Source organism: Chrysochloris asiatica, unplaced genomic scaffold (genome assembly GCF_000296735.1).
Source record: "Chrysochloris asiatica unplaced genomic scaffold, ChrAsi1.0 scaffold00202, whole genome shotgun sequence".
NCBI lineage: Eukaryota > Metazoa > Chordata > Mammalia > Afrosoricida > Chrysochloridae > Chrysochloris > Chrysochloris asiatica.
In genome coordinates, this window is record NW_006408720.1 from 1,978,324 (window position 1) to 1,987,120 (window position 8,797).

General features: G+C 38.0%; 1 protein-coding gene across 1 annotated transcript in view; it reads left to right on the top strand.

Annotated features, from left to right (window-relative positions):
• The window catches only part of MARCH1 (membrane-associated ring finger (C3HC4) 1, E3 ubiquitin protein ligase), a 541,031-nt gene that overhangs the window by 190,260 nt on the left and 341,974 nt on the right, over positions 1–8,797 (top strand). The gene's annotated exons all lie outside the window — the stretch shown is intronic.

The window sequence follows — 8,797 nt, forward strand, 5'->3', positions numbered from 1 at the left end:
TGAAGATCAAAATATTTTTATTTTGATGAAATACAGATTATCAGTATTTCTTTCCTCTATAATGTATACATCTTTACATTGTATCTTTGCCTAGCATAAGATTACTAAAATTTCTCCTGTTTTAATATAGAAGATTTATAGTTATCAGTTTTACATTTATGTCTATGAGCCATTTTGACTTAATTTTCAACAAGGAATGAAATATGGATTGAAGATCATTTTTTAAAGATTAGTTACCAGTGTTCTTCATTATTTTGAGTTGATCTAGATTTCCATTTGATGTTGTTTTCCATTTACTTGAAAATTGGTGTTAGTTGTCCCTGAGTCTATTTTGACTCATGTGCATGTGTTCAGACTCATGTTCTGTATTCTTGTCAAACTTGTGTATAACAGAGCAAAATATTGTCTAGTCTTTCATCATATTTATGGTTATTCAAGTCCATTTTGTCATTCATTTTCATTGAAGGTATTACTCATTTTCACTGACCCTCTGCTTTTCTACTCAGAAAAAAATCTTAAATATGTATTAAATACTTGCTGATGAAGATCAAAGAATGCAACCTTCAGTATGAATTGCTCCTAAATGTAAAGAAAATTAAAATACTCACAAATGGACCAATAAATTACATCATGATAAAGGGAGAAAAGATAGAAGTTGCCAAAGGCTTCAGTTTGCTTGGATACACAATCAGCACTCATGGAAGCAGCAATCAATAAATCAAACAATATATTGCATTAGGCAAATCTGCTGCAGAAGACCTCTTTGGAAGTGTTAAAGAGCAAAGATGTCACTTTAAGACTAAGGTGTGCTTGACCCAAGGCAGGGTATTTTCAGACTCCTCAGATACATGAATAAAGAAGACTGTAAAATTGATGCATTTGAATTATTGTGCTGGAGGAAAACATTGGAAATACTGTGGACTGCCAAAAGACCAAAAAAATATCTGTGTGAGAATAATGCTCCTGGAGAGTATGGGTAGCGAGACTTCATCTCAGATACATTGGACATGTTATCTGGAAGGACCAGTTCCTGGAGACGGGCATGAGCTTGGTAAAATGGATGATCAGCGAAAAAGAGGAAGCTACCCAATAAGATGGACTGACATAAGGACAGCAGCAATGACTCAAACATGGTAACAATTGTGAGGATGGCTCAGGACTGAGTTATGGTTGTCTTGGATACCTCATGATCTTGAATACCTCATGATTCACCTTGTTTTAGGTGCCATCGAGCCAGTACCAACTCAGAGACCTTATGCAAAACAGAATGAAACACTGTCTGGTCCTGCACCAATCTAACTATCATTACTACATTTGAGCCTATTACTGCTGTCACTGTGCCAATTCATCTCATTGGGGTCTTCCTTTTTTGGCTGACCCTCTCCTTTACCTTATTTAGGGACTGATCCCTCCTGATAATCTGTTTGAAGTATGTGAGACTTCTTAGGAGCATCCTGGCTACACTTCTTCCAAACAGATTTATTTTTCTTTTGGTGGCCCATGGTACTTTTAACATTCTTCTATACTACCATAATGCAAATGAATCAATAACAAAAGGTATTATTTATTCATGGTTCAACTTTCACATGCATATAAGGTTATTGAAATTACCATGGCTTGGATGGCACACTTAAGTCTTTAAACTGACTGATATCTTTGCTCTTGAACATTTTAATGAGGTCTTGTGCAGTAGATTTGCCTAATACTATATGTCGCTTGATTTCTTGACTGTTGATTCCATGAATACTGATGGTTGATCCAAGAAAAAATGAAGTATATGAGAACTTCAAGATTTTTTTCCATTTATCCTGACGTTATTTACTGGTTCAGTGGTGAGGATTTTTGTTTAATGTATATTGAGGTGAAGCCCATAACAAAAGGTTGTGGTCTTTGATCTTCATCAGTAAGAATTTCAGAAAGCAAGGCTGCAACATCTGCATATGATAGGTTATTAATAAGTCTTCCTCTAGTCTGACGCTGTTTTTCTTCATGTAATTCAGCTTCTCAAATTATTTGCTCAGCATACAGAATGAATGAGTATGGTGAAAGAATATAATCCTGATGCATATCTTTCCTAAGTTTAAACTTTTTCTGCTCAAACACCTGATTCTTGGTCTATGTACAATTTCCTCATGAACACTATTAAGTGTTCTAGAATACTCATTTTCTTTAATGTTGTCCATAGCTTGTCATGATCCACATAATCGAAAGTCTTTGCATAATCAATAAAACACAGATAAACATTTTTTGGTATTCTCAGCTTTCAGCCAAAATATATCTGATGTCAGCAATGATATCCCTTATTCTGCACACACATCTGACTCCAGCTTGAACCTCTGGCAGTTCCCTCAGAGTGTACTGTTACAGCTGTTTTTGAATTACCTTTAGCAAAATTTTACTTACATGAAATATTAATGATATTGTGCAATGAGTTCTTTCTATTCAGCTTTTACTGCCTCATTCTTTCCATTTGCTTTAGCATCTCTACCTTGGAGAGCAAGTTTCAGAGTCTCTTCTGATATCCATTTTGGTTTTTTCCTTCTTTCTTGTCTTCTTAATGACCTTTGCTTTCTTCCTGTATAATATTCTTGGTGTCATCCCACAACTCTTCTGGTCCTTGGTCATTAATATCTAACTCATCAAATCTGTTATTGAGATGATTTCTAAATTCAAGAATATATACAAGATATATATTGGCTTTCATGGACTTGTTTTCATATTCTTCCTCTTCAGCCTGAACTTGTTTATGAGCAACTGATGGTCTGTTACACAGTCTATGCCTGGCCTTGTTTTAATTGATGAAATGGAGCATTTCCACCATCTCTATACAGAGTTGTTGTTGTTGTTGTTAAGTGCCATCGAGTCGGGTCCGACCCATAGCGACCCTGTACAGGGTTTCCGAGGGTGTAAATCTTTACGGGAGTAGAAAGCCTCATCTTTCTCCCGCGGAGCGGCTGGTAGTTTCGAACCGCTGACCTTAAGGTTCACAGCCCGATTCGTAACCACTACGCTACCAGAGCTCCATTTTAATTTATTTTGTTCCATCTAGTGAGGTACATGTATATAGTCATCTTTTATGTTGTTTGAAAAAGTTATTTGTAATGAAGAAGTCATTGTTGTTGTTGTTAATTGCTATCGATTCGGTTCCAACCCATAGCAACCCTGTATAGCGTTTCTGATTAACAGTTGGTGAGCTTGAACCACCAACCTTTCAGTTCAAACAACATTGCAGTCCATTGTGTTAACCCACAGCACCACACCAGGTCTTGCAAAATTCGATCATGTGATCTCCGTCATTTCTATCACCAATGCCACATTTTCCAATGACTGATCCTTCCTCTCTTTCCAACCTTTGCGCTCCAATCATCAGTAATTATCAACACATCTTGATTGCATGTTTGAATCAAATTTCATCATCACTGACTTTAGTGGTTGGTGCACAAATTTGAATAATAGTTATATTAGCTGGTCTTCATTGTAGACATATGGATAGTATCCTATCACAGACAGAATTGTACCTCAAGATAGATCTTAAAATGTTATTTTCGATGATGAATGTGACACCATTCCTCTTAAAATTTTTGTGTCCTGCATAGTAAACCACATGGTTGTCAGATTCAAAATTAACAATACCAGTCCATTTTAGTTCACTAATGTCTAGAATATCAAGGTTTATGAATTTCATTTCATTTTTGACAACTTCCAATTTTCCTATATTCATATGTAGTACATTCAACGTCCCAATTATTAATGGATAGTTACAGCTATTTCTCCTCATTTTGAGTTGTGCCCCATCAGGAAATGATGGTCTTGAAAGCTTTACTCCATTCTCATCATCACGGTCAACTCTACTTTGATGAGTCAGCTTTCCAACATGAGAGATTCATTTTCCAGTACTACATCTGACAATATTCTGGTGCTCTTCATCTGTTTCAATATTCAATATTCTGATGCTATCTGACAGTGTTCCACTGCTATTCAGAAAGTTTTCAGTGAGTGAATATTCAGAAGTATTCCATCTTTCCTTCTTTAGATTCTTCCTTAGTTTGGAAGCTTGAAATCTGTCCACCGTTGGTGACCCTCCTGTTTTTTAAAAGACTGATGATGTAGTTTCCAGAACTGCAGCAACACGCAAACCACAATAGTATGGCAAATTTACAGACAAGTGGTGGATGATTCCCCTGTTGTTGTTATTAAGTGCTATTGAGTTGGTTCTGACACATAGAGATACTGTATAGGGATTCTGAGTTAAAGTGTCAACTCTGTGGTTCACAGTCCAGTGCTGTTCCTATAGTTGTTGTTGTTGTCAGGTGCCATCGAGTTGGAACCGACCCATAGTGGCCTCATGCACAGCAGAACGAAACAATGTCCGATCCTGGGCCAACCCCACCACTGCTGCCACACTTGACACCATCAATGATGCCACCTGGCTGATCCATCTCGTTGGGGGTTTTCCTACAGTAGTAGAGGCTAAAGTGAAGGGAAGTTATGTTCTAAGGTCCAAAAAGAGATGCACTGTGGTTGCTATAAAGTAGCAAGGTGGTTAGAATTAGTTCAAATGCAGATATTGCTTTATTGTGTAATGTATTTTCTATATGACAATTACATAGAAAATATTTTACATTGTCTTTAAAACAGTTATCATTATTTACTATTTCTATAAGGTTCAAAATTACTAACGCTATTGAGTAAACATTTTTAGCATCTGTAACATTTATATGTATTAAAATTTTAATTACTTTTATATACCCTTAAAATTGTGTTTTCTCTTACTGAATTTTCAACACTAACCTACAGAGAACTGAGTGTCTGGTACATAGTAGATTTTCAATAAATGTTGGCTGAATGAATAATAAATTTAATAACTAAGATTAAGTAAATTCAGCTGAAAGAAAAAAAGAGAAAAAGAAAAAAAAACACCATTAGATTTTGGGCAGAATTAAAAATATATCACAAATTAACTGGGGCTTTTCTTGAATCACCTTACAGCTCCAGATCTCAGTTTCATCTCTAAAGGTATTGGGCTAGAAAGTTCTAAATGTACCTCTTATAGCTGGCATTTGATACATTGATTTCTTATGCTAATATTGTCCTCCTTGTAGGTTTGATTTAATTAAATGTGTAGTTCTATACAATGGAATGTAGTGATATCTTAAAACTAAAGAAAAATGATAGCGTATAGGTTATGTAATAATGGTGTTATTGTTAAGTGCCATCGAGTGGTTCTGACCTATAGAGACCCAATGTATATATAGGGTTTCCAAGGAGCAACTGGTGAGCTTGAACCACTGACGTTGAGGTTCAAATAGACTTTGCAGTCCAGAGCATTACCCCATAGCACCACACTAGGACTCCATATAATAATATAAATCTTTTTAAATAAAATATCAAAATATAATGCTATTGTTTCCGACATACGCTTTACATAAGTTTATGTACTTCTGAATGCAGTCTTTCTATTTCCTTAACCCTTCCCTGAATAATTATGCACTCTGATTTACACCACATCAGAATGGCAATTTTGACATCCTTGGGGGACTCACACTGTGTTATTTTAAATGGTCTTTGAGTTTGGAGAACAAAGAGACATCTGACAGGGCAAGAACATGGCTCGAGGGTGGATGGGATAAGTTTTCCCAATAACATCTAACAGTATAGATCCTGCTACCCTTGAAGAATGAGCAGGTGCATTGCCATGATGGAAAAACATTCTTTGGTGCAATTTTCCTGGTCTTTTTCTCACCTGTCCTATGTTCTTCAAAAACAATTATCAAGATTATTACATTGGAGTCCCAAAACACAGTTGCCATAACCTTCTGAGCTGATCACTGTGTCTTGAATTTGATTCATCTGGTAGATCCTCTCAGAAGCAACTGTTTTAGTTGGACCTTTATTTTATTTTATTTTTGAAGGCACTATAATGAGCTTAAGACACGTGTATTACTGAGCAGCCATCCACTGATCACAAGTACATGTTTAAACATGTTTGATTTGGAATACATGATGTGTATTTTTTTTTTTAGCTTATCCTCTTATATTTAATAAAAGATTTGCCAATTCAACAATTTTTATGCATACAATCCAGTATCAACTCGACGGCACTTAACAACAAGTATGATGAATAACATTCCTATAGGATTATTAACATATTTCATAAATATTAACATAATATTAATAATACCATAATAATTATATACTAATTATAATTGTTGTTGTTGTTAGGTGCCATCCAGTCAGTACCGACTCCTAGCTATCCTATGCACAGTAGACTGAAATACTGCATAGTCCTGGGCCAACCTCACAATTGTTGCCACACTTGAGCACATTGATGCTGCCATGATGCCAATCCATCTTGCTGGGTGTCTTTCTCTTTTTCTCTGACTATCCACCTTACCAAACATGATATCCTTCTCCAGCAACTGGTCCCTCCTGACAAAATGTCCGAAGCAGAAGAGAACAAGTTTGGCCATCCTGGCCTCCAAGGAGCACTCTGGCTGCACTTCTTCCAACACAGATCTGTTTGTCCTTTTGGCTGCCCATGGTACTTTAAATAGTCCCCTCCAATACCATAACTCAAAAGCATCAATTCTTCTATGGTCTTACTTATTCACTGTCCAGCTTTCACATACATATTTGATTATTAAAAATACCATGGCTTGGGTCAGGCGCACCTTAGTCTTCACATCTTCACTCTTCAACTTGTTAAAAAGATCTTGTACAGCAGATTTGCCTAATGCAATACGTCGTTTGATTTCTTTCTTTTTTCTTTTTTTTTTAAGTTTTTAATGTGAGGTTTACATGGGAGAACATCAGCTTTACACTTATCCTATCATATTTCATTTCATTGCAATGATTACCACCCCCTCCATGTATCATCAAATAACCCCAAAGGATATACCACACAGGCCTGCCTCCCCTCTAGCCACCAGCACACAGCCCTTCTCCCTCCCTGAGTCCAGTGTCCACAGCGGCTCTATCTGTCCACGTCACCTCTGTCTCCATCCCTGGTGTTATTGCTTCTCTGGGTAGGGTCCCCTCTTCATTCTTCTCACTTGATGATCCCAGGGACCTTCACTCCTGAGCTGCAAAATCAATCACTCCCCTCCTTTTGTCAAAAAACATCTACCTCTATATTTCATATCCTCACAGTCAGTCCTGATGGCAATTATTCACTCTTGTACCACAAGAGTCTTATCACCATTTCCTTTTGCCAGCCCGGTTCCAACAGATTGGAAATCATTCCGTGGTGATTCTACATTCCTCCACCCTGTCTGGAACTAGGCTACCTCTTGAAAGCTTGTAAGCCAGTCACTTCTTGCCTTTATAGATCCCTCTATTTTGGGTAGCCAATGTCTAAGTTGCCCATCCCTGTCAACCCTGTGTACCAATGGGGTGGGAGTGATCCTCACTGTAAAGTTGTGTTCCCTTTTTTGAGCTACTACATCCATAAGTATAGACAAAGTTCATCAAATTGTAGCAGATCCCCCCCACTTTTTTTTTTTTTTTTCTATTCTCTCTTCTTCTAGTTGAGTTCTGATCATCCAGCCATTGAAGCCAGGTCAAGTGAGTACTATCTGCAAGTATGGGTGTTCTTGTGCATCTTCCCTCACTTAATATCAGCTGGACACTTACTATCACTCTCTACTCTAGTCCTCTGTGGCCATGTCACTGCCTCTGGGCCCAGAAGTCCCCAGGTCTTGCTGTATTGCTGGCAATCCAGGTCTCCACATGGGTTCATGGAGGTCTATTGAATGTGGTCGGGCTTAGCTCACAACTTCATTGCTATTTTTCACTCTCTTCCCTTATTGGTGGGTGACCAACGTGGTCATCAGCCAGACCACATGCCTGCTCATGTGTCCCCCTTGAATCTCAGTCTTGGAAGGGGGTTTGCTCTGAGGGGTCCCAACCACTTGGCTTCATGGCTACCGGGCGAACAGCTTACTTGTTCTTGTAGTGATCAGTCAGACTGTCATCATTGTTTCGGATTTTTCCTGACAATTTTTCTTTCACGAAGTATCTTCTGTTCTTCGAGCCTCTTGATGCTGGTCTACTCATCCTTTCCAGTGGAAATTTACTACCTCAGTTGGTTCTGGATGGGTTTCTGGACTCCACCTATGGTCTTGTTCAATGTAAAGGCTCCACAGGAAGCCTCTTTCACTGGGCAATTTCTAGCCGCCCCCCCCCCTTTAAGGTCTTCCAATCAGTTATAGGCTGAATATATTCTATGGTGATATTTCTGGCTATTTCTATCTCTCCCCCTAAAGTGTCTATTTTATAATGGTATACCAGGGAAACCAAGATTTAAAAGACAGCTAAGCATCTTAACACTATTCCCCTCTTTTACCCCTTCAAACCGTGCCTCAATCCTTGTATCCCGGAGCCCTGTTGTTCCAAGGTTGTGCATACATCATCATTTACCTCTGCCCCACTTATCCCATGCAAACCTGCCTAACTGTTTTCCTATCAGCCTTGTTCTTCCATTCCCCTCCAAATTCTTGTGTATTACTCTCCTCTCCCCATCACCCAAGATATACTGTGTCTATTCGTTACCCTATCTTCCCCTCCCTCCCTCCCCTCATCTCATCCCTGGAGATCAGCAAATATATATATATATTTCCCCTTTTTAGTGTGAATTCTTTTTCTTAGTCTTTTACAGTAGTGGTCCTATGCAGTATTTCTCCTTTTGTGACTGACTAATTTCACTCAATATAATGTCCTCAAGGTTCATCCATGTTATGCAGTACCTTGCAGTTTCCTTGTTGTTCTTCAAGGTAGCATAGTATTCCATTGTGTGTAT